At 37.7% G+C, this 23366-nt stretch overlaps 1 protein-coding gene and 1 long non-coding RNA gene across 6 annotated transcripts in view; one reads left to right on the forward strand and one right to left on the reverse strand.

Moving 5' to 3' along the window:
* LOC112541346 (uncharacterized) overlaps positions 1 to 13546 on the reverse strand; it is a 124025-nt gene extending 110479 nt beyond the window's left edge. For 3 of the 4 annotated variants that reach the window (XM_088131390.1, XM_088131388.1, XM_088131389.1), the window contains exon 1: positions 13407 to 13546. The gene's annotated coding sequence lies outside the window, so the exon portion shown is untranslated. The remainder of the gene's footprint in view (positions 1 to 13406) is intronic. The other variant, XM_088131391.1, reaches the window with a different exon arrangement.
* Positions 13412 to 23366, forward strand: part of LOC148213610 (uncharacterized) — a 66185-nt gene continuing 56230 nt past the window's right edge. Inside the window, exons 1-2 of one of the 2 annotated variants that reach the window (XR_015794218.1) lie at positions 13414 to 13533; positions 22488 to 22529. This is a non-coding gene — a long non-coding RNA (uncharacterized LOC148213610). Of the gene's footprint in view, positions 13534 to 22487; positions 22530 to 23366 lie in introns of both variants that reach the window. The other variant, XR_015794219.1, reaches the window with a different exon arrangement.

Genomic DNA, 23366 nt, shown 5'->3' on the forward strand with positions numbered 1-23366 from the left:
TTGATACATATTAAACAACCTCATATACTAGAATATAAAGAGGATAAGCTGGCACTTCTCTACTTATTCTAAAATTCTAACTACATGTTAATTGGATGTGGAAGATTCTTAGAACATGATTTTATTCTGGGGAATAACAACATGTTCTTGTTAGCCTTCAGTAAGTCAGTTAGACATATCAACATCTTCCCTTGTTCTTCCAGCTGAGTTACTCTGCCCTTGCCCATATCCAATCTAGTATTTGTAGTGTCAATCATAAGTGTTGTATCCTCCTTTAACTCCTTTAACTCCTTTAACTCCCCAGACTTGCCATAGCATTTTTCAGTAGCTGTTAATCTGTCTCTTTAAGAGGGAAGATGCTAGTAGAATTTTCTTGCATCTAAGTAAACAACAGAGGCCCTTTCCAGTATTCAAAACAGAATACCTTTTCTAGTTCCAGTAAATTTCAGATAAACAGTTATCTGAACATACATGTTGCAGACAATTCTGGGAAATGCCAGTGCCTACCCAACCCATAAGATCATCTTGGAAGTTTCAAAAGAAATATCTCAAAAATGTCCAAGGAAGCCAGAAGTGTTTCAATAATACTGCCAGCTCCAGGGGACAACTGTGTCCTTCCTTAGCTTGTCAAAGGCTAAGACAATACCTCAAGTTCAAAATCTGAGGAATTTTGATGGAAACCAAAAAAAGATTTGCTAATACTACTATATTTTCATTCATGAGGTTGAAAGTCCTTAATTACATATCTTTCCTTGGGATGTCAATATTTCATTTAGCACTCCTAAATGACTGCTGTCACTTAAATGGGATCAAGGGAATCTTTAGAAATGTGCATTTAAATATTTCTACTGACATAAAAGATGCTATGGCCCCATAACCTTTCTAGCAAGTATGCATCAGCACATATCATCTCCCGCTCTGCTTATTTCAGCTTTCAAATGAGTCCAAGAACTAGCCAAATGAAGAGGATTTTGATGTACTAGTTCTATATCTTTTCATGTGTATGTGTGTGTGGCTTCAAGTCACTGTTGACTCCTGGCAACTGCCTGGAGAAGTTCCTGCAGCTTTCTCAGCAAGAATTTCAGAAGTGGTTTGCCCTTGCCTCCTTCCTAGGGCTGAGAGAGAATGACTGGCCCAAGGTCACCCAGCTAGCTTTGTGCCTAAGGAGGGACTAGAACATGGTTTTTAGGCCAGTGCCTTAACCACTACACCAAACTGGCTCTCAGTTCCATACCTAGGGTTGTTATATCAAAAGTACTATCAGTAGGAACCTTGAACAGTTTCATTAATTTTTTTTTAAAGAGAGACAGGAAAGCAACAGAATTCCATCTCACACCAATGTTCCTTCCTATTCCCCCATACAGTTCCTTTTTTCTTTTTCTTTTCTTTCTTTTTTTGGGGAGGGTCTTTACTTTTGCTCGCTTGCCTCCTATCCCTCAAGGAGCTACTATAGATATGGCTCATGGCCTCCAGTTATTGATCTGTAACTGAGATTGTCTCTGGCCTCAGAGAACTGCTTGCTTTTTTAAGAAGAGAAGAAATAAATAGCATGCATTTTATCCCATGGGTTTAAAATAATTGAGAAAAGAGAGGACAATTAAAATAAAAGACATTGGCACCACAATATCTTTTGCCAAGCATTTGCTAAGTAACTTGAACTCCATTCCATGCTAGCTAACTGGAATGTAATAGGCATCTTTTTACAGTTGAATGCCCCTTTCAAATTGGGGTGAAGGGAATAAATGGGGCAAATGTGATTAAAAAGTTACAAAAATATGAATATTGCTACATCGTAATAGACAATTATCAGGGTTTTTTTTTTTTTTTGCTTAATGTAAAGGATTGCTGTTAAAAACAAAGGAAGCTCCTGATAGCTCAACACTTTGTAACATTTGGAGTATCACCTGTAAATTAGGATCAATACTTTTTCCTTGCTTGTATTTGTACAGTGCTATAGAGTGTAATGAAGATTTATGGGGGTGAAGGGGTGGCATACCTTCCTGGTTTTATTTTTTTATTAATTAGGTAAATCAAGCAACATCAAAAAAGCAAAAACAAAGAAAAGGAATACATGTATTTATATAAAAAGAACTTTACATGAGAGTGAAGGTGGAAGTGAAAATATGATTAAAAAATTAAAAATTAAAAAGGCAAAACAAAGAAAAATAGGAAAAAAGCATTATAGGAAAAAGCATTCTAGTCACTCCCCTCTCTTCCCCACCTTTCTTTTTTCCTTCAATTGCTAATTGCTATTTAAATATGTGAGATATGTGATTATTACTTATTTCTATTTGAATTGTTAATTATTTTTGAAACAGTTTCTCTTTTTCTTAAAAAAGCATGTTCCAAGTGTCCTGGCTTGCCTTGATGTGTGATATGTTGTACATCAGGGTTCCTCAACCTCAGCAATTTAAGATGGGTGGACTTCAACTCCCAGAATGGAAGGGTGGCTGGGGAATTCTGGAAGTTGAAGCCCACCCATCTTAAAGTTGCTGAGGTTAAGGAACCCTGTGGTACATAATGGAACCATTCCTCCTGGAATTTGGTTAGACTTCTACTGTGAATGTATGCAGTCAGTTTTTCCATTGCCACATATTCTTCCATTTTAGGCTCCCAATCCTGTATTGATGGCAAGGTTTCTCTTTTCCAATGTTGTACCAGATTAATTCTTGCCACTGTCAACATATATCTTCATAAATAGCTATGCTTTTCATTTATAGTCTCTGGGATTATACCTAATTAAAATATTTGTGGTTTTCATTTTATTTTCAAAATTTCTAAATGCTTTGGTTTATTTCTTTGCAGTACTTTTGAGTCTTTTTTGTATAAACATCACATATGGCGAATTTTTCCTCCTTTGTTGTGGCTTTCCCAACATTTATTATTGTATGATTTGTTCATCTTGGTAATCATTGACAGAGTTATATATCATCTGTACAACATTTTGTACCCATTTTTCCTCAAATTGTAGTTTGGTGCAAATGTTATTGAAGTTCTTCCCATTGCCCCATTGTTATTATGTTTTTAAAGTTTCTCATCCATTTTATCATACCATTTTTAATTTGTTCTGTCTCTATGTCATATTTGAGGAACAATTTGTAAAATACATCCTTTTTGTTGTTGTTGTTTAGTTGTTAAGTCGTGTCCGACTCTTCGTGACCCCATGAACCATATTGCGCCAGGCCTTCCTGTCCTTCACTGCCTCCCTGAGTTTGCTCAGTTTCATGCTCATTGCTTCAGTGATGCTATCTAACCATCTCATCCTCTGCCGTCCTCTTCTCCTTTTGCCTTCAATCTTTCCCAGCATCAGGGTCTTCTCCAAAGAGATCTCTCTTCGCATTAGGTGACCAAAATATCTGAGCTTGAGCTTCATTATCGATCCTTCCAATGATCAATCAGGGTTAAAAATACATCCTAACAAATGATATTGATTCTGTATAACATTTAATCTTGTACTCCTTTCCTTGAATTTTAATTTAATTTAATTTTATGTTTACCTTTTGGAATCTTGTGAGCCAAGACTTCCAGAGCAATTACTAATAGTAAAGGAGGGAGTGGGCTTCCTTGCCTCGTTCCTTTGCTAACTGAAAAGCTTGCAGAGAGTGTTCCACTCACTGTAGTCTTTCCTGTTTGCCGTTGATAATCTGCTCTCCACCCAGGTTTTGAATTCTTCCCCGGGATTCGTTTTGTTGAAGACCTCTAGTAAATTCCAAATTGTCAACAGTTTTTTCCACATCTAGAAATATTACTGCTGCCTTCCTTTCTCTTAATATTGATGAATTCTAGTGCATTTTTGATAGATCTGCTGTTATCTTTCATCTTCCTTTTGGGAAGATAATCTGTCTGATCTGCGTGAATAATTTTGTTCATTGCATTTGCATTTGTTCAATGCATTTCCTGGGATGTAATATAGTAGTGAATACCTTGTAAACAACATTCAGGAAACATTCAGTGCATCTTTATAAACAATGCCCCCACCTTCATTATACCTTGGCAGGGTGGTGATTTTTCAAGGCAGTTTAAAACTAAAAATGTGGTGTTGACAGATTCAAGAATGTTGTTTAAATGATCATTCCAATTTGGTCTCTACTGTATATCTATCACAATGTCCTTAAAAGATTGGTTACACTCAGGCCTATTTTATGTCCAGAGGAATGATAATGAGCTATGATGACTTCTGCACCCTCCCCTCCTTGAGATGATCCCTTAACTGTTTGTTCTCACTGAGACAATAAAAGCATATTGGGTTGTAATCCCTTTTGAATGTAAATGTGACGGGGCAGATTAAGGCCAATTGATGCCCTAAACCCAACCCAACAATGGTGCCCCTCAACCCTTCCATTGCTTCATTGACAAGACATTAAGACTCAGTTAGTGAGAGTTAAAGGTATGATAGATAGGGGAAAAGAACTCTGCAATGCTCCCCTTCCCTTGGTGCTCCCCTTTCCTTGGTGCCCCCCTTCCCTTGGTGCCCTAAGCACATGCTTATTTTGCATAATGGTTACTCCAGGGCTGAAGTGTGGTGTTTTAGTCAGCCACAGACTTTAAGCCTGGGCAACAGCAAAAGTGTGAGAAAAGAGCTCAGCCTGACTCCTTGCTAATTCAGTCTAGTGGAAGAGGAATAGAGGGAGGGGAGAACTCAGTCAGGCTATGTTACTGTTACTGAGATTCTGTTATTGTTAGCCTATATTAATGAAGTGTAGTTTCAGTTAGATTTGTAGAGTCTGTTTCCTGACCTGGCCTACCTCAAAGGGCTGACAGGTACACAGATTATATATACTTTCATACCAAATTAATGTTACTATTTGGATGGTGGTTCTGGGGTGTGTGTGTGTGTCTGTGTATACAATTCACTCTACTAACCTTCTGGTTTGTTATATATATATGAATTGTGGGGATGTATCTTTCATGGAATGGGACACTTCTTCCACTTTTAGATGTTTACTTGAATACCCATTTGGGAAGGGCCTACTTCACATGAATTGGCTCCCTCCACCAGATAAATAGGAATTGTGTTCTAATGGCAGCTGTTCTATCATGCTGTGGTTATAAATTTCATCAGTGGTATGTTAACCATGGGTTCATGCTTTTTCAATTTTTTTTTTTAATTCTTCAAATCTTGGTTTAAGATTCTGGTTATTAGTGAATGTTGATCAGCTTTATATTGAAATGAATGAATTTATGAATATACCTTAAGCAACATGAATGCTATTTATAGTTATGGCTGGTATGGCCAGTGTAATAAAAGTCATTATCAGAATTCAAGATCAGACAGAATAAAGGAGAAGTTATTATAAAACCACAACTGACTATTTGAGAAGGCATACAATGGCAATAAGGCTAAGGCATTTTGACTAGCCCATGCCATGTATGCAAAGCCAGTAAATAAAATGTATCAATGTTATTTGTATCTTCTACACTTTCATATGAAAGAAGATGGGTAGTACATATGTGCTTCCTCTGCTTTTCCTTCCAAGCTCTGCATAAAAGAAATTACATACATTGATCAAAATACATGCCTCAGTAATTCTGCTCCTCCTGGCAGAATCAATTCACAAGAGTATTATCAAAAGCTAGCTGGAGGATAGACCACAGGATGCTATGATACAGACGAACAAAATTAGAAGAAATATCTGTAGGCAAATATCTTGTTGGTTTAAAGACTTAATACGTAAAAAATCAGTTGGTGATGGAAATAAAGATCCATTCTTTCTGAGGTTGTCTTGTCTTACTTACTCCCAGCTACTTTTATAAGAAAATATATTGTTTCCCCTGCTGTTTTGATTTTAAGGGCTGACCTTTTAAAAACATTATACTGTATTTCAGTATCTCCTGAAAATTCTGTTCATTGTTGAGAAAGAAAATACATCAACCTTAGTATCAGATTGATAAAAGTTCAGGATTATTAGCAGAGTCTGATAACATTGTAGATAAACATCTTTCAAATGCCAGGTATCTGTACAATCTCTATTGTATAGATACCTGGCATTTGAAAGTTTTTTTGTCCTCACATGAGAAAATTGAGAGTTTTTACTCCTTCTAGCAAACACAGCTATTTCATTTAATTAAGTGAAAAGATTTCTCATCTCGGAGCTAACCGTATTTCCACTTAACGTATAATTAACACTCTATCTTTAAGTGGCTAGAATATATCTGAATACTTTTTCAAAAATGTAGTTATTACAGTCCAACCTTAACTGTCCTTAGTGCAAATTAGAAATATGGCAGAAGTGCTTTTTTAAATAGTTCCCTGCTCATTGATAATGGAATCATAGAACAAACTTGTAAACTACCATATACACAATAAGCCATCAGAAACCAAGCTATTCAATTTCCTTCCATGTTAGAATTTACATACAAAATAATCTTCTCCCCCATTTTTAATCAAAAGAAAATGTGAATTAATTACTTGGGTCATAGTTAATTTTTCTTGTCAGACTTGAATTTATCAAAACTATCTGTTCTGAAACTAAACTGAGACGATCATTAATTTGGAAGGAATTTGGATAAATATGTTACTTAGGCTGTTCAGGGTAGCCCTCGGTGTTCTTTAATGCAGAAAGAAGTTCAACATTTTATGCTTCCTGTCACACAGATATAGATAATCAGGAAGTATTTCTTCTTTTTCACTTTAGATGAAGGTAACCTACCACTTCTCCAAGTGACTCTTTTATTGTGCTTCCGGGAACAGTAGGAGCAGAGTATAAGAAATTATGAGGGGACATGTTGTTGCTTTCAATTGCAACTGGAAGTTTTCATTACTTTCTACACTGGTGTAATAATTTCATCAACACACCATGCCATGGAGAGAATAGGTAATGCAAGAACTGAGAGTATCAAGGTGGGTAAAACTACCACTGGTGCATTGCAAGGATCAAGACACTAACCACACAGAACACTCCTGTTTCAAAGAATGATGACTTCCATGCAGTATGTTTGCCTGACTTGCTAGCCCAGAGTAGCATATCTATGGCTTATTCCAGCATTTCCCTAAGTGTGGGCAAACCTCAGTGGGAGGTCATGAGACAATGGATGGAAGGTCATCAGAGAGCGCCTTCCTCAAAAATCCTTTCCAAGCAGGCTTACCAGTTTGATGCAAAAATATGCTGAATTCAAAACAACTCAGTTGCTCCAGAGCCCTGGATGTTCCATTTTTCTAACTCAATTTATCTTTCAAAGGAGGAGTAATCATCCTTGGGAGACAGGAGGCTTCTATGCAAAGCTCTGACCATCAGACTTGAGATTTATTCTGCAGAGGGAATTATGATGAAAGTGAAAGGAGGATGGGACGTGACTGTTATTTCAGTGCAGCTACACTAAGACAAATAGTGCCAAAAGCTATGTAATGCCTGTCAGTGTTTTGCAAGCAGCAGCATTTTAAGAATAGTTTATAGGAAGCTCATTGAAGGCAAAAGGTATCCTTCCCTTCCCCCCTGACTTGATGAATAAGAATAGTTTTCTTTTCAATGAACCCCAGATTTCAGGACATATGTAAAAACAAGCAAGCTCATCCTTCCTCTTAAATTATGTTTTTAAATTTACTGGCTATTCATTTAGTTTATTTCCAAAGAAGCAGTCTTATTTTACAAAGCTGTAAGATCCTATCATTATTTTATTTCATTTAGAAATTATAATTTAATTTAAGGTAATTAATACAACCATTTTTTGTCCACTCTAACCTCAATGAATTCCTAAGTTTAATTAATGGCAAATTAAAAACAAAATCATTTTAGGGGGTCCCTGTATTGCCAAGTTCAAGAATCCCTGGCTTACTAAACTAACTCAATTTTCTAGGTTTATATAACACACTGAATCATTAACTAACTACAGTGGCAGAGTTCAAAAAGATAATAAATAAAACATGGTTATCTAGTTAGTTGTCCATTATGTGTGTGAACTTGGCCATTCATAGTTATACTGGGGAAGGCACATAGCAATAATCTGATGTCTCTTGCTCCTCTGGGTTCAGGTGCCTTTTCACTCAGGTTGTCACAACTGAGGAAAGTTTCATAAAGGACATTTGATCCATAGCTGAACTGTGGATCTAGCTTATAGATAACAAATAAGAAGAAATTAGTATGACATGTTGGATTGCAACCTATAATCCCAGCAGAATGCATGCAACTTTTTCATTGTCTGGATTACTGCTATGTAAAAGCATAAACTGGAGCAGCTTGACAAGAGAGTTTGGTGGGAGAGTCTCAAATACATTTTCCTCTAAGATGCAAACATCTATCCATCCATCCATCCATCCATCCATCCATCCATCCATCCATCCAATATGTACTTGTGGTAATCCAAAAGACTCTCAGAACTAAGCAAAATAAATTAAAGACACAAAATAAGAAAATGGAATATAGCCATAACTAGTTTACACACTATACTTCATTTCATTTAGGGCTTCCTTTCCATCTCTTTTCATAGCATTCATGCCAATTCTATTTTTCAACTTATCATTATGATTCCTACACACATCTCTAAAATATTTCTTCCAGCATTCCTTCAGTTCCATTTCATCCCAAATAATGTCATCACTTATTTTTAACTCAATTCATTCTGCTGGAGGCTCCTTGTTTAGCTGTTCTCACCCACTTCCAAAAAGATTCTATTTCCATCAAAATTATTCTGCATTTTCTCTATCTCTTTTAACTGTTCATTGCTATATTCTTTACAATTATCATTTTTTATTTCTAGACACATTATACAGAGTCTTTCTCTCATCCTCACTGTTTGCAACAATCATTTCTTTATGAACATTTTTTTTCTTGCCTGGAGCCTCTTTCATTTAATCACTCCATCAAATATACTTTTTGATACTCTCATTAAACTGACTTAACCCCATTCTGTGGCACTTTCTACTACAATTCTTTTCATTCTATTCCAAGCAACGTCCACATCCTCTTTCCTTATGTCCACTTTCCATTCATCTGTCAGGTTATGCATGGAAAAGTATTAGAATATAGATATATTCTGATACTTTTCCATGCAGAACCTGAGATCCAACATTAGGTAAGTTTGTCCTATCCTTCTCCTGGGGCCTGTTGCACTCTCCTCCAAATCTGCTGTAAATCCTATGGAGCCAAGTTGGATGGCACACAGGGAGACAGGTCTAAGTGGATGGAGAAATACATTCCCTTTCCTGATGTTGTTTCTTTAGTCAAGGGCAATGTTGCATATAACAAAATAGTACCACAACAACTAAAGTAAGAGGGGGAGAAAGAGAGAGAAAGAGAAGGTATGAAAAGCATGAGTCAGAGATAAGGAGAAAGAAGGCACATGTGACCCTCCACCCCACCCCAAGATAGTCATCATGTTGCAAAAGTGGCCCAAAGTTAGGATTCTGAAATTACTGCTGAATAAAATAAAAGTAAAGCCAAAATAGGGCTAGAACAGTTGTAAAAATTGTGGAAAATAACTTATTTTCAAAGAATCTATTTTTCTTTCAATTAGCCTTTGCTGCTTGGGCTAGGTCCGTTCCTGCCAAGGATCATAAAGAAAGTGAAGGTCATCCAATAAAAAAAGACATATTGGAATGGGTAGAACTCAAATGACATGCCTGTGGGCAAAGTAACAGAAGCAGATAATTAATGTGTTGACATAGGAACAGATGTCTATAGCTGTCTGGATGTCTATTTCAATAGATATGTAAAAAGAAAACCCCTCAATCCTTGTTTGTGTTGCCTTTCTTCCTTGGAGAAAGCTTCACATGGTCAAAGAAGGAGAAGACAACATACATGCACATAGACAGACACACAAATTACATGTCTTTAATGGGGTATGTCAGGCATATTGCCAGAAAATTTTTTAAAAAAATCTTTTCAAAAATCAACTGATGGTGTTGATTTCCTTAAATGAAAGTGTAGTTAATTGCCCCTTTATTCAATATAACCCTTCGATGCTTAAGTGCCTTAGCTCCCTTAGGCTTCTTTCATTCATGTATTTTCTTTAGGTATAAGAAGACAAACAAAACCACCATTATTTAAATATAGATTACACTTAATTTTGGAATGCATACTGTATCAAAGGCATTAATTTCTCAGGGCAATTGATTAGCCAGAGAGAATTTGGAATGGAGGAACCTTTGGCCTGATTTCTCATTTAACATCCTGATAGAAGGGATTTGAAATCAATCAAAGCGAAGGAACAAAGAATTGATAACTAAGGGCTGGTAGCTCTCATGCTGTATCTGGGATCCATCACTATGTTCCTTCACATCATTTAGGAGTGATTCACTTAAAAATAGTAATAGAATTCTGTGGAGTCTGTAGGGTCCTCTGATCTTGGTTCTTTTCTTGCAAACATTTCATTACCCGGCTGGGTCATATCTTCAGTGCTAAAATGGGATGGGGTTTGCGCTCTATTTGTGTGCTGTGGCCTGCCTTGCCAGTGCTGGTGGGGGTGGGGGTTTTGTTTTGCTCCTCTGGTAGTTCTTTGATTGGCATGTGTTTGCTGCTTGATTGTGTGCAAATTTGTAAATTTTGGTAGATTGGTAAACATATACAGTATGTAGATGTATCCATAGTAATGAAATTGGGTTGTCTTTTTGGCATAGCCTGACAAATGGCACATGCAATTCGATATTACAAGTAAGTGCTGGATACACAAAATACATAAGATGGTGAACAAAACTGGAATCTTTACTGTAGAAATCTTCCTGTTGCTCTTCCTAAATTTCTGTATGACAAATAGGACTGTTTTATGAGCTGAACTAGACTTATTTGCCTTTGTTGCTGATCTCAATCTTATGGAGCTACTGCTAAATCAGTACCAAGGTTCTATGAGTTTGAATTTATTTATTTACTTATTTATTTGTCAGATTTGTCACTGCCCATCTTATTAAAAAAAACAACTCTGGGCGGTTTACAGAAAAGATAAATAGCAATTAAAATACAATATAACAATTTAATCATTTATCCTAAATAAATATTAAATAACTTCCAAGTTAATTGATGGTAAACTAGAGTTCTGCATGTTACAATTGTGTAGAGTGAAGTGAATACAATATAAGGATTTGTGGATCAGTAAAAGTCTGGCTGTTTTCTTGCTTTCTGCACAGAGCAGATTTCTTACAAGGTACTATATAAAAATAAAAATAATTAAAAATATCATGTGCAGGTGAGTAGACACTTGGTCAATCATCTTTCCCCCAATTGGTTACTATTGTTCTCTTTTACATCCTAGGCTGTACTAGCATTATGTAACATTCATCTACTCAGAACAACAGCAGGCAAATGAAATTGTCACTGCACTGGAAACATGTACCTATTTGCAATTTTGCATGGAAAATGTCTACAGTGATTAAATGTTAACTTTTCCACTTTTTTTTTTTTTTTTTTAATTTCCTATGGTGGGTTTCTATGAACTTTCATTGCAACTATAATTTGGGGGTTATGGAGGCACCCTTTCCATGTTCTCTGTCCCCTAATTTTGAATGGTCTTTTAAATATTATATAAGTGCTCCTGCATTTTTGAATGTCCTCCTCAAATATATATATATATATATATATATATATATATATATATATATATATATATATGGTTTGCTATAGGCTTGGCTGTGGCCAAAGCCACTGCATATGCCACCCGGGATGGGCAACTTTTTCAGGTTGCTCCCATCCCACAGTTCCTTTCTGCAGAGACAGACCCATCTGGGCCTTGGAATTTCACTGATGGGAAAAATAGACCTATGGCTGGACTTGAACTGTCTAGGGCAGTATTTCTCAACCTTAGCAACTCCAAGATGTGTTAAAGTCCCATCTTCGAGTTCCAAGGTTGAGAAACACTGATGTACGGTCACATACATGTATATGTCCTCTAGTATTCATATACATAACTGAACAAAATATTGCAGCATTTGTGCTTCTACATGAAAAATGGAGCTATACACCTTTTTTTTGTTCCCCCTTTCTTTTGTTTGTTTTAGTAGAATGTTCCTGCTTCTAAAACTGTACTTTAATCCTGGGCAGGATGTGTAAGAAATATCCTTAGGATATGAAAACATCTTAAACAGTCACGGTCAGTCATAAACTTTGTATTTTTATAGAGGAAAAAAGCTTTGGAAGTAACAGGCATTTCACAGTCCATCGCTATTATTGCCTGCTTTCACCAGACATAGTGAATTTTCAGACCTTTCAGTCTTACAAACTTGACCATTTAACACAGAACAATAGACAGCAGATGAATTCTGGAAAGTTAATAAGGAGCTTAACTCTCCTTTAGCCCAATAGAAATGAAATACAGTCTCCCTTCTCTCTGCTGATGGAGATCCTTGACTTTTTCTTAAGAAGGGGTAATTACCCCTTGATTCATTTTCCTTGAATTGAACATTTAATAGAACTTATTTTTAGCACTGCTCCTATGCAACTCAGGTTGAAATAAAATGTTTTATTTCCTTCAAGGGACAATCTTTTCGAAATCATTTCTCAAGGCCAGCTACTAGCAGTAGCACTGTCACAACCTCATTATTACGGACTTCATGTTTTGAAATTTATTCAGCACCTTTGCAAGCGTGGCCTTAGGAAGCCTCTGCAGGACCAGTTATTCTTCCCAGGATTTATATGAAAGCATGAATAGAAATTAGGCACAGCCAGGTAGGACTAGAATGAAAACAATCAGACAAGACTGACACTAACTTCACGACAGGTCAAAAGTGAGTAATAGCTCAATGCACCACTGAACAAAGGAAAAGGACAAAACAGAAATTACAGCTAAAATACCATGCCAGAAACTTAAGACTGCTGTTGGGAGATCACTTTATCCGGCTTTGAACTATCTGGGTATAATGCAAGGAAAGCAATGTGCCTAAGAATAGGATACATACACACACACTACAAAGGAAACATACTGGGTAAAAGATGAGCACAGAAGCTGTAAACAAAAAGAGTGCATTTGAATTTGAACAATGAGGTAGAAGACAACAGACGCAAGAACTATGGAACCATCTCAACAGATGTTCAGGACTTGATTAACCATCAAGCCATCTGATCAAGCTATCTCACCATCAATACTTTCAGCTACACTGGAGCAGCTAGCCATTTTTATTATAGGCTGTAGTTTACTACTGTCCTTGTACTATACTTCTTGGAAACCTTGCTGTTGTCCTTACTGTAATAGGCAGGGTGGCTAAAGATGGGAACAAGAAATTAATCAGCATTAAGGCTCCAATTCTGTACTTGGTTTAGGGGAAAGAACCCTGTCTAAATCTTATCTGTTTTAGTGGAAGGGCAGGACTAAGCTGTCCACTGGCTTTTTTGTCCTCCCAAACTTTAGAACTTAACTTTGGTTTTACAGCAGTGGTGTCACGTGGTTGTTGTAAGTGTTAATGTTTCAGCTGTAGTAAATTATCTTCAAGTATGCTGTCACATACTTCATTAAAATAATCTTCTAAAGTAAACTATTACTCTTACCCCAGAATAGCAGTGGAAAAGTTGAAGTGCCTTGCCGAAGGAAGGTCTAGCCTGAGGCATGATGAGAACTGAGAACTCGAACTTCTACTCAGAGCCATGCTATTGCATGAAATAACCGAGATGCTGGGTGAGTACTGTTACAAGCTGGAAAGTGCAAAATTCCCTGAGAGATACGCGTAGTCTTATCAAAGCTCTTTGCGCTCTATTGAAATTCCTTGGCTGTTCTACCCAAGCAGGAAATTTCAAAATCACCTTGAAATGCCCTTCTAGATCAAACTCAGTAGCAGCTAGGAGATATGTAGATACAGCCAATGTATGTATTGTTACTTCATTTTTTTTATTGTGACAATACAATGGAGATTTCAATATCAATTAATTTAGCTTAAGACCAAAACCTTTATTATATAACAAATACTTTGATGAATGTCACAGTGTGTTCTTCTTTCATCTCTTCCTTTCCAATGCTATATTTAACTTTGAATGGAAAAGCCAAATAATTATAACGCTCGTAACATTGATATCCTAAATTGTAATTAATATCGATAGAATACACACTTTTTTCTTTTTCTCTTCATTATTTCAGTACTCTAAGGTACCTAAGTAACAGAATATCAAGAATTTAATTATACTATATAAATATCATTCTATTGAAATAATACAATGTATTAAGATTTACAATAACACAATAAAAATATTGAGATGGCTCCAGTGTAATTAACACTTTCTCTTTGCCGAATCTCTCTTTAATTTTGTTTTAGCTGTGTGCTTTTATAATTTTAAAGTTTTTAATATTAATAACATTAATATGAATTTGTATATATGGTTTTTAACTTTGTTGTACGCCACCCAGAGTCACTTGATTGTGAGATGGGTATCCATATAAATAGGATGAATAAATATGACAAATGAAATACAAAAAGGAAAAAAAATACTGCCAACCTTTCTCCTTTCCAATTTGTTGTTTTGTATTTATTTGGATCATTTACCTACCTGAAGCCTCCAAGGGCCAAAGTATATGTTACACTGTTCCTTTCCAATGCTATATTGGAAGCATTTTTAATGCTTACAAGGCCTGCTTCTGTTTGGAAGGAAAAAAAGTGATGAGATTCCCAATCTACATTAGACAGGGACTGCTCCAGATGGACTGTTCCCAGCCAGGACAACACTTCTTTGCTTAAAACTGCTTCTCCCTGGCTGCTCTTTGACCAAATGTGGGGTTTTCAATAAACAATAATTTCAGGGAGAAAGGGAGAATGGAAGTGATGAAATGAACATCATTTGCTTGCCTGCAGGGGAGCCACTTTTATTCTTCTGCGGCTGTTTTGGATTGTTATGAGGGCCTCCAGTGCCAATAAAGGTGTTTCTCAACTCTTTATTGGCATAGATTCTATCCCTTTTTGTAACTGCTCACAGGGCGCTGTGGATTAGGAATCTGCCCGGCTCATGTTTTTGCATTTCTAGAGGAGTCTTTCATTTAAAGCCATCTTTTAGCTTTTGTCCTCTGAAATGGAAAAGAAAAGAGCCTTCCGTCATATAATTGGGGACAATGGCGCTTTGCTGCCTATAAAAAAACTATTCTTCTCTTCAAAGTTCCCTTAATCTTTACTGTCCTTTATTTCTGAATTGGGATGTCACCTTAAGAAAGATGGAGCATCTTCAGATTTATATTATGAATAAAACAACCAGTCAGTTCCTAGACGTCCTGAATGCTAACTATGAATTTCACAGTTGATGGATTAGACCAAAAGTTAATGATGTGCAGCATGAATACTTCATGACGATCAGTGGAAGTGTTTAAGTGAAATACTTCAGTGATCTTCTCTGCTTTTTTATTGTGCATTTGAATCTACCGATGCATTGTTTTGGGACCCTGCTTAGGATGTTTCGTGTCTTAAACAGATACTTTAGGATTAAGAAGCTCTGCAATCATGGTCATCTAATGTTAGTAGTTATTTTTCCAAAAGTTTGGTGTGACCATGACCCTAACCAGCGGCACAGCAAAAATAATGAGAAGCAATTCATAATTGCGTGATTTGCGATGGTCTCTCAGGACTTCTTGCTTGTCACTTGGAACATAAGAAGCTGTAGTCAACTCTGCCTGCCACGTTTCAAGGATATGCTTTTATCCAGACACATTGATCCACTGAGCAATTTTTACAGATTTTAATTAATATTGTTAAACACATGGTATTAGCTAGTGATTCCCACTTATACACTAATATAGTCTTTTTAATAAAGGAAAAAGTTGAGTTGTGTAAAGCTAACGTACTCTCAGCCATTAAAAAACGTTTTGCCTTCTTCCTTTCTTCTGGAATAAGATTAATCACAAGAAAGCCGGCCTATTCATCTGTTCCTATAAAACAAGCTGATGCTCAAAATATGGGCTTCTTTGCAGTGAGAATGGCATCATCCATGCATAAAAGAATGACGCTGTCATAATAAGAAGGGGGGTGGATTCACATGCTACACTAAGCCATAATGTGATTTGTGTAGTTCAGTCAGTCTGCTGAATAAACCCACCACTGTGGATTTGTAAACAATGGTTTATGGCTTCGGGTAAGGTATAAACTTAGCCAATTATGGTTCATTTAGTAAACTGTGGTTAAGCAAATCAGGGCTTAATACTATGTGTGAACCCAGAAAATACAGTTGCCGTTTAGACTATTGCAACATGTCCCTGACATGGCATGTTCGGTTCTTTTATTGTCTTCTTTTCACACTGTGATGTTTTTAACTCTTGCTAGCCACCCAGTAACAGGCTCCTACCTCTCTCATTTCAGGCTGCCCTTGAGGAACCACTGTAGTTTTGTTACCAATACATGGTGGGAGAATAGCTATAAATTTCTTTCCTTATGGTTTATTTATGAGATTTATAACCTGCTGTGGAAAAATTATAACCTTTAACTAAGCCCAGCTAATAAACTTCTGCAGCTATAATGCTAGCTAAAATAAACCATCTCCTAAAGTCACTCCTCCCACCTCCCACTAGTAGCTTAGTTAATATACTATAAGATTAATTCATGCCTAAGAGAGTTTAAATAAAAAGTGAAAAATATATTTGTTGTAGGAATAAATTCAGGAACCAATATGATTAAATGAAAGATTTTAGGATAATAAATGTTATAATTTAAAAAAAAATCATACTTGCTATAAGAATAAAGAAATCACCTGTTTTTCATTGAATCAAAGTAAGGAGTTGGTTAGGCTGAATTTAACCTTCCATTATATAATTCACTGTCATCGGGATATTTTATTAACCCCCTTACATAATCTAGTGAATTTTTCTCTTTATCTCTCTACCTCATTTGCACTTACAGAATAGGTTTGGTTCCAGGACTGATGTCTTCTCTGAGGCTCAGTTCCTCTCTTCCCAGTCTCGTGGATGAGTGACAGCTGCAATGAAAACTTTGTTTTCATCTGGGTCAGTACCACAACACTGAAGGCTCTGATTTGAGATTCTCTTCTGCTTGCCTGCTGAGGTCTTCCTGTTTCCTTAAGTACAACACATTGAAAACTTTGTGTCAAAATTGAATGATTTTGGCTCCTTTCATTTCTAGGTCCATTTCTGGTCCAGAATGTTCTAAACTCAGTCTTAATCTCTTCAGTTCTCTCTGCTCTTTATCCTTTTGTGTTTGATTTATTTCTATTTTTTGTCTGCCCCACTCCACTTCTGTCAGGTTTTGAAAGTTCCCTGTCTAATCTTTTATTCTCTGTTAGTAAAAACTTGGAGCCATTAAGAATACCAATCCTTTGGACTCTTGTAATGATCAGTATAAATGTCAAACAGGGTCAGTTCTCCCATTGTCTCAAATGGTGGACCAAAAAGAGCAGTAGATAAGGTCTCCATCCATTACTGGAAGGGTTTCCATGATGTTTTTCCCCACTCAGCTAGCTATGGAGCACTACTTCCTTCCAGTGGCTTCTTATGCCTGACACTGAGGAAAAATCTGGTATAGAAAATGAAATTATATATGCAAGACCCACTCTCCAGTAATGAAAAAAGAAGGAGGCAGTGTCAGAAATTGTACATCCTTCAGCAAGAAGGTGGTCTGTACCCATCTTTAATCCTAAGGATATTCACATTCAGTACTGGTAAGTGCCAAGGATTGTGACCACCTTAGCAACTGTAACCAAGGCTTCAGTTAGCAATCAAGGTTCCATACATTGTTACCTTTCTGCTGTGGCCAAATGAGACATATTTTTCATCTTCTTTTCACACTAAGGTATTTAACCAAAGAATAAACTATATAAGCATCTCTGAAGAGCTGTTTTTTATATATTTAAAAATAATAGAATGCTCATATCTGGCAAATTAGATAGATAGATGGCTAGATATAAAGATAGGCAGACAGACAGACAGAAAGTTGGCTGGCTGGCTTTAAAGAAAAACATTATGTGTTTTATGTTATATAGCAACATAAAATCACAGCCATAACATTGGTATTTCAAAATCAACACAAAGCTAAAATGACTGTAACCATCTTGATACAGCATTAAAGATTTCAGATCCTAAATGAACTGAAATAAATCCTTTTGCTAGGAGATAATTTTGAATGTTTTTTTTCCAACTGCTGCCACGTATCATTTGATTCTGTTGGTGATTCATGTTTTGTTTTCTTTAATGTAGCTTTGTTCCTGTTGTAGTATGTTTTACATTTAATTGTTGAACTGTATTTTCAGAAGCTGTTTGTTAGCTATCTCAAAGAAATATAGATATAATCTAATCTCTATCTATCTATCTATCTATCTATCTATCCACATATATACATACATACATACACTAGACAATCCTGTGACCCATTGGGTGATCCTTTGAGAGAAAAGTACTGCAGTCTGATGTGACCAGAATGAACATTAAATTTTAGGCTGACCATTTTTTTTTCCTACCCCATAGCTGGATGGTCCTGTGATCATCTAAGAACAGCATATATCATAAATAGAAAAAGAATTGTAGTGGCAAGCAAACTTCAATAATAAGTCAATATTTACTTAACCTAAACAAATAAACAGAATGACCACAGGCAAACAAAAAAGCAGTGGGAGCAGGAGTGACTCCAGACTTCCTGCCAGCTTCCCAATTGACTTTGCTTGTGGGAAGCTGGCAGGGGGTGCCAGAAATCACGATCACCTGACTGCAGGGATGCTGCAATGGCCAGAACTTTGTGAATAAAACTGGTCTGAACATCATGGAAATTTCAATTCCAAAAGAGTAATGGATCCTGGATTTTTTTATACATTCTTTAAGTTAACAGATTTTAGGTACCTTGATTCAAAAATTGTTGCAGTATAATGCACTGTTTGGGCTCACTTGAGGGTGCAGACAGACACAGATAAACACAATGAGAGTTCTAGTAAAATATATATAAATATAAAATTTTTAAAAAACCCTCTCATCCCTATCCTCAATTTCGGGTCCTCTACCTTAACTGTTCCTAGCTATCAATCTCTATCTTAGCTGTTCCTAGCACTGCACTCTTCTGAACAGAGAGCTCTGATGTTGTTCCTGGGATCTGTTGGAGCCACTCTCCCATCTTAGGAGTCACAGCCCCAAGTGCTCCTACCACCATTAAGACCACATCCTCTCTAGTTCTTCCTTCAGGTCCTGGTACTTCTCCAGCTTCTCATACTCCTTCTTCCTGATGTTGCTGTCATTTGGCACTGCTACATCTATCACCACTGCTGTCTTCTGGTCCTTGTCTACTACCACAATATCTGGTTGATTGGCTAGTACCTGCCTGTCCATCTGGATCTGGAAGGCCCAGAGGATCTTAGCCCTGTTATTCTCCATGAACTTCTGTGGAATCTCCCATCTGGACTTGGGAGGGTCTAGCCCATACACTGTGCAGATGTTCCTGTGCACAATGCCATCTACCTAGTTGTGCCTTTCAGTATATGCTGTTCCTGCCTGCATCTTACATCTGCTACTATGTGTTGGACTGTCTCTGAGGCTTCTTTGCACAATCTGCGCCTTGAGTCTTGTCTAGTGTGGTAGACCCCTGCTCCTATGGATCTGGTGCTTAGTGCCTGTTCTTGTGCTGCTATGATCAGTGCCTCAGTGCTGTCTCTTAGCCCAGCCCCTTCCAGCCACTGGTAGGATTTCCCAATATCACCCACCTCAGCTATCTGTCAATAGTACATCCCATTAAGGGTCTTCTCTTGCCATGGCACTTCTGCTTGAAATTCCTCCCATGTCTGCTGCTGCCTAAGGCATTCTCTCAGCAGCTCATCTTTGGGTGCCATCTTACTTCTTACTTCTGGATGCTCTGGATTTCATCCAGGACAGTGACTTTTACACTTACTAGACCATGCCCGTCCTCTTTCTAGTTGGTGTACAGTCTCTGGGTGTTGGACATGAGGTGGAAACCTCCGTACATTGTGAGGAGCTACTGGGTCTTCACGTCGGCAGCCTCCATGTCCTCCTTTGGCTAACTTACTATACCAGCAAGGTATCTGATGACTGGCAAGGCATACATGTTGATGGCGTGGGTCTTGTTCTTCCAACTGAGCGGGCTCTTCAGGATCTGCCTTATCCTTTGGATGTTGCTGTCTTCCTTGCCTCCTCATTATGGTTCCCATGTGACTATGGGATACTGAGGTACTTGTAGCAAGTCTGTATGTCTGCTACATGGCCCATTAGTAGTTCCACTTCTTCAGTCTTAACTACCTTCCCTCTCTTTACTACCATCCGGCCACACTTCTCCAGTCCGAATGACATCCCAATGTCCTCACTGTAGATCCATATCAGGTGTATCAGTGAGTTGATGTCTCATCCACTTGCTTGATGTCATCCATGTAGAGGAGGTGGCTGATGGTAGTTCCACTCTTGAACTTGTATCCGTATCCAGTCCTTGTGATTATCTGGCTGAGGGGATTCAAGCATATGCAGAACAATATTGGGGACAGCGCATCACCTTGGTATATGCCGCACTTGATGGCCACTTGTGAGAGCTGTCTTGAGTTGACTTCCAGTGTTGTCTTCCACAGTCCCATTGAGTTCTTGAGGAAGGTCCTCAGTGTTCTGTTGACTTTGTATAGCACCAGGCATTCACAGATCCATGTGTGTGGCATTGAGTTGTAGGCTTTCCTGTAGTCAGTTCAGGCTATGTTCAGATTAGTCTGTCTAGATCCTGAGTCTTGGGAGACTGCTCTATCTATGAGTAACTGGTGTTTTGAGCCTCTGGTGTTGTTCCCAATGCCCTTCTGAGCTGTGCTCATGTACTGGCCCATATGGTCCTGTAGCTTGGTGGCTATGATGCCTGATAGGACTTTCCATGTTGTATGGAGGCAGGTTATTGGCTGATAGTTGGACAGTGCTGTTCCCTTGTGGGGGTCTTTCATGTGTTAGCCAGTCTAGGTGGGAGCCTGCTGTGAGCAGCTGGTTTATCAGTGCTGCTAGGTGTTCATGCACTGCTGTCAGTTTCTTTAGTCAGTAGGTGTGGATCATATCTGGGCCAGGTGCTGTCCAGCTCTTCATGTTCTTGCCTGCTATTGGATGCCTGCTAGTGTGATGGTGACTGGTTCCTGTTCTGAGATATTGATATGATCTGTTCTCAGGTCCTGAAGCCACTTTGCACTGGTATTATGTGTCTTCTCCTTCTCCCATATGTTCTTCCAGTACTGTTCAATTTCTGCTATTGGTGACTCTGCTGCTACTATGTTGTTGCAGTGTGGTTGGGCGTATACCTTGGATAGTTCTTTGGAGAACAGGGCATTTATCTTCTTGGCCTCTGCTTCTCTAGTGCATATTCTTAGCTTGGTAACCAGTGCTGAGAGCCTTTGTTTAGCAATCTCTATGGCTTCAGATAGAGTCAGGCCCTTGTATTTTTTCAGTAGCTGAGTCTTATCCTTAATCTCCACACCTTTCTGTAGTTCCACCAGCTGACTGACTTCTCTCTGAGTTGCCTTGATCTTAACCTCCAACCTCATTTTACAGGGGGAGTATGTACTGCTGTTTTTCATGATCATGTAGCCAAGCACCTCCAGGATTACAGTGTCTATAGCATATACCAGTTCATTGGTTTGAGTTATGGTGATAGTAAGGATTGTCGTGTGGGCTCTATTGGCATCTTCTAGCATACTATCTGATAGTACTTCTCCATTGAGCCTTGGTAATTGGTCTCAAGGGTTGACTGTAGCTAGTTTGTCCATGATCTTATGCCTCATATCAGCTGCTCTGCTCTGTAATAGAGGGGATGGCAGTGACATTGCAGCTTCAGGTGTTGGCTGCACATCCAGTTGTTCTTCTGGGTCTTCTTCAGTCTGGGATGTAATGTGTAGTTGGGCTATCTCAAGCTGTGAGAGCAGCTTCCTCTTCACTATGTTGAAATGTTGGGTAACTAGCTGTTTCTCAGTTAGTGTGGATGCACAGTAGGTCTTCTGTCCATCCCTAATTCCCTCATACATTTCATATAACCTTTCTCATCAGGGCTACTGTTGTAGTAGCATTCCATCAATTTCAGGTTCTCTTCTCTTGTGCATGTATGGTTTGTTCCAGTACCCCCCTTATCAGATTGTCCTGGTTCCCCAATTGGCTTGGACCTTGTTAATCCAGATGATGTCTGAACCAGCATGACTCTCTTAGTTTGTTTCACTCTCATATCTGAGGTAGGCAGGTGAAGCATTAATGCGTGTTTGCCCAAGGATCCCTATTGGTAAGGTAGGTACCATCTGGGATTGAAATTCTGGTCTCCTGTATCAAAGGGGGGCACTCTAACCACTAGAGTATCCAGCTGGTGAAGATATATGTATTTCAGACAGCAGGCAACAGCCTTATATGATGGAAAACTCTAACACCTCTTGCATAATGGGACTGAGATAATTTGCTGGGTCACTGCTTGATTTTGTTAAGATTATAGAAGCTGAGCAAATAATATCTCTATCCTTTATTCTAATTCATTTTTGTAACATTACTGGCATAATGATGCTCAAAACTCATGTTGTAATTAGGTGGGGGAGATTTTTGGCCTGGTCCAGGGTTGTTGTTTTTTCTTCTTAAGCATATCAACTTTATTCACCTTTCTGAGATAATATGTGAATTGGGGCACATTTATTAATAGTGTAAAACAAAATATTTATTTTCAGACATTACATAAAGATGAATGTATTGAGGAAAGTGTGCACAGGGTAAGTGTGAATTTTATTTATTCACTTATTATATTTGTATCCTGGTCTAATCAAATAACTTGGTGGTTAACATAGTAATCATAATAGTAATAATAATAATTTATCAAACATGGATGTCACCTGACATATCTCAATAATATAAAGATAAATGATACCAAAAAAAAAAGCAATTTGAAGCATTCCTAGTAGGCTCTCAAACTAAATAACTATAACATAAAAACCCAAGATAAAACAACTCAATAATAAAAGCAGAGATGGCTGAATTTGGATGGAATGTCTTCTGGAATAGTTCCTTTTTCAGCCTGACCTCTAACAGGGAGACTTTTCCAGAGAACTGTTGCTGCTACCACGATTTAAACAAACTGCTGGTTGATGTATAAATAGAGAAACCAGACCTATGACAGAATATACTTTAAGCTGACATAAGGGCTGGATTCTCTCTGGCTAAGATATCTACTTATGTGATTTAATTGTCAAGCATTTAGCAAGACTGACTTTTAAAATAATCCCAGTATGTTCCTCTGTCTGTGTTGCTATCACCAGCTGCTAAGGGCTTGGTTTGGGAAATGCAAAGCATAATGATTTTCTGACATGGAATGAACTTTTCTCTATTTTATGGAGAAACAAATTTTGTTGTTTGCATTCCTCTATTCTTAATATATTTTTCCATTCTGATACATGTACTGTCCATTTTAGCTTATTACATTTCCAATAGGAGGCAACAATTATACAGTGTGAAAAAGGGAGAGGCATGAAGCATAATATGTTTCATATTGTCTGGAAAGCAAAAGGAATCATCATCATCATCATCATCATCATCATCATCATCATCATCAT

This window comes from Python bivittatus, unplaced genomic scaffold (assembly GCF_059951505.1).
Source record: "Python bivittatus isolate LINGU-HERP-01145 unplaced genomic scaffold, Pbiv_v1 ctg000960_np1212, whole genome shotgun sequence".
Taxonomy (NCBI): domain Eukaryota; kingdom Metazoa; phylum Chordata; class Lepidosauria; order Squamata; family Pythonidae; genus Python; species Python bivittatus.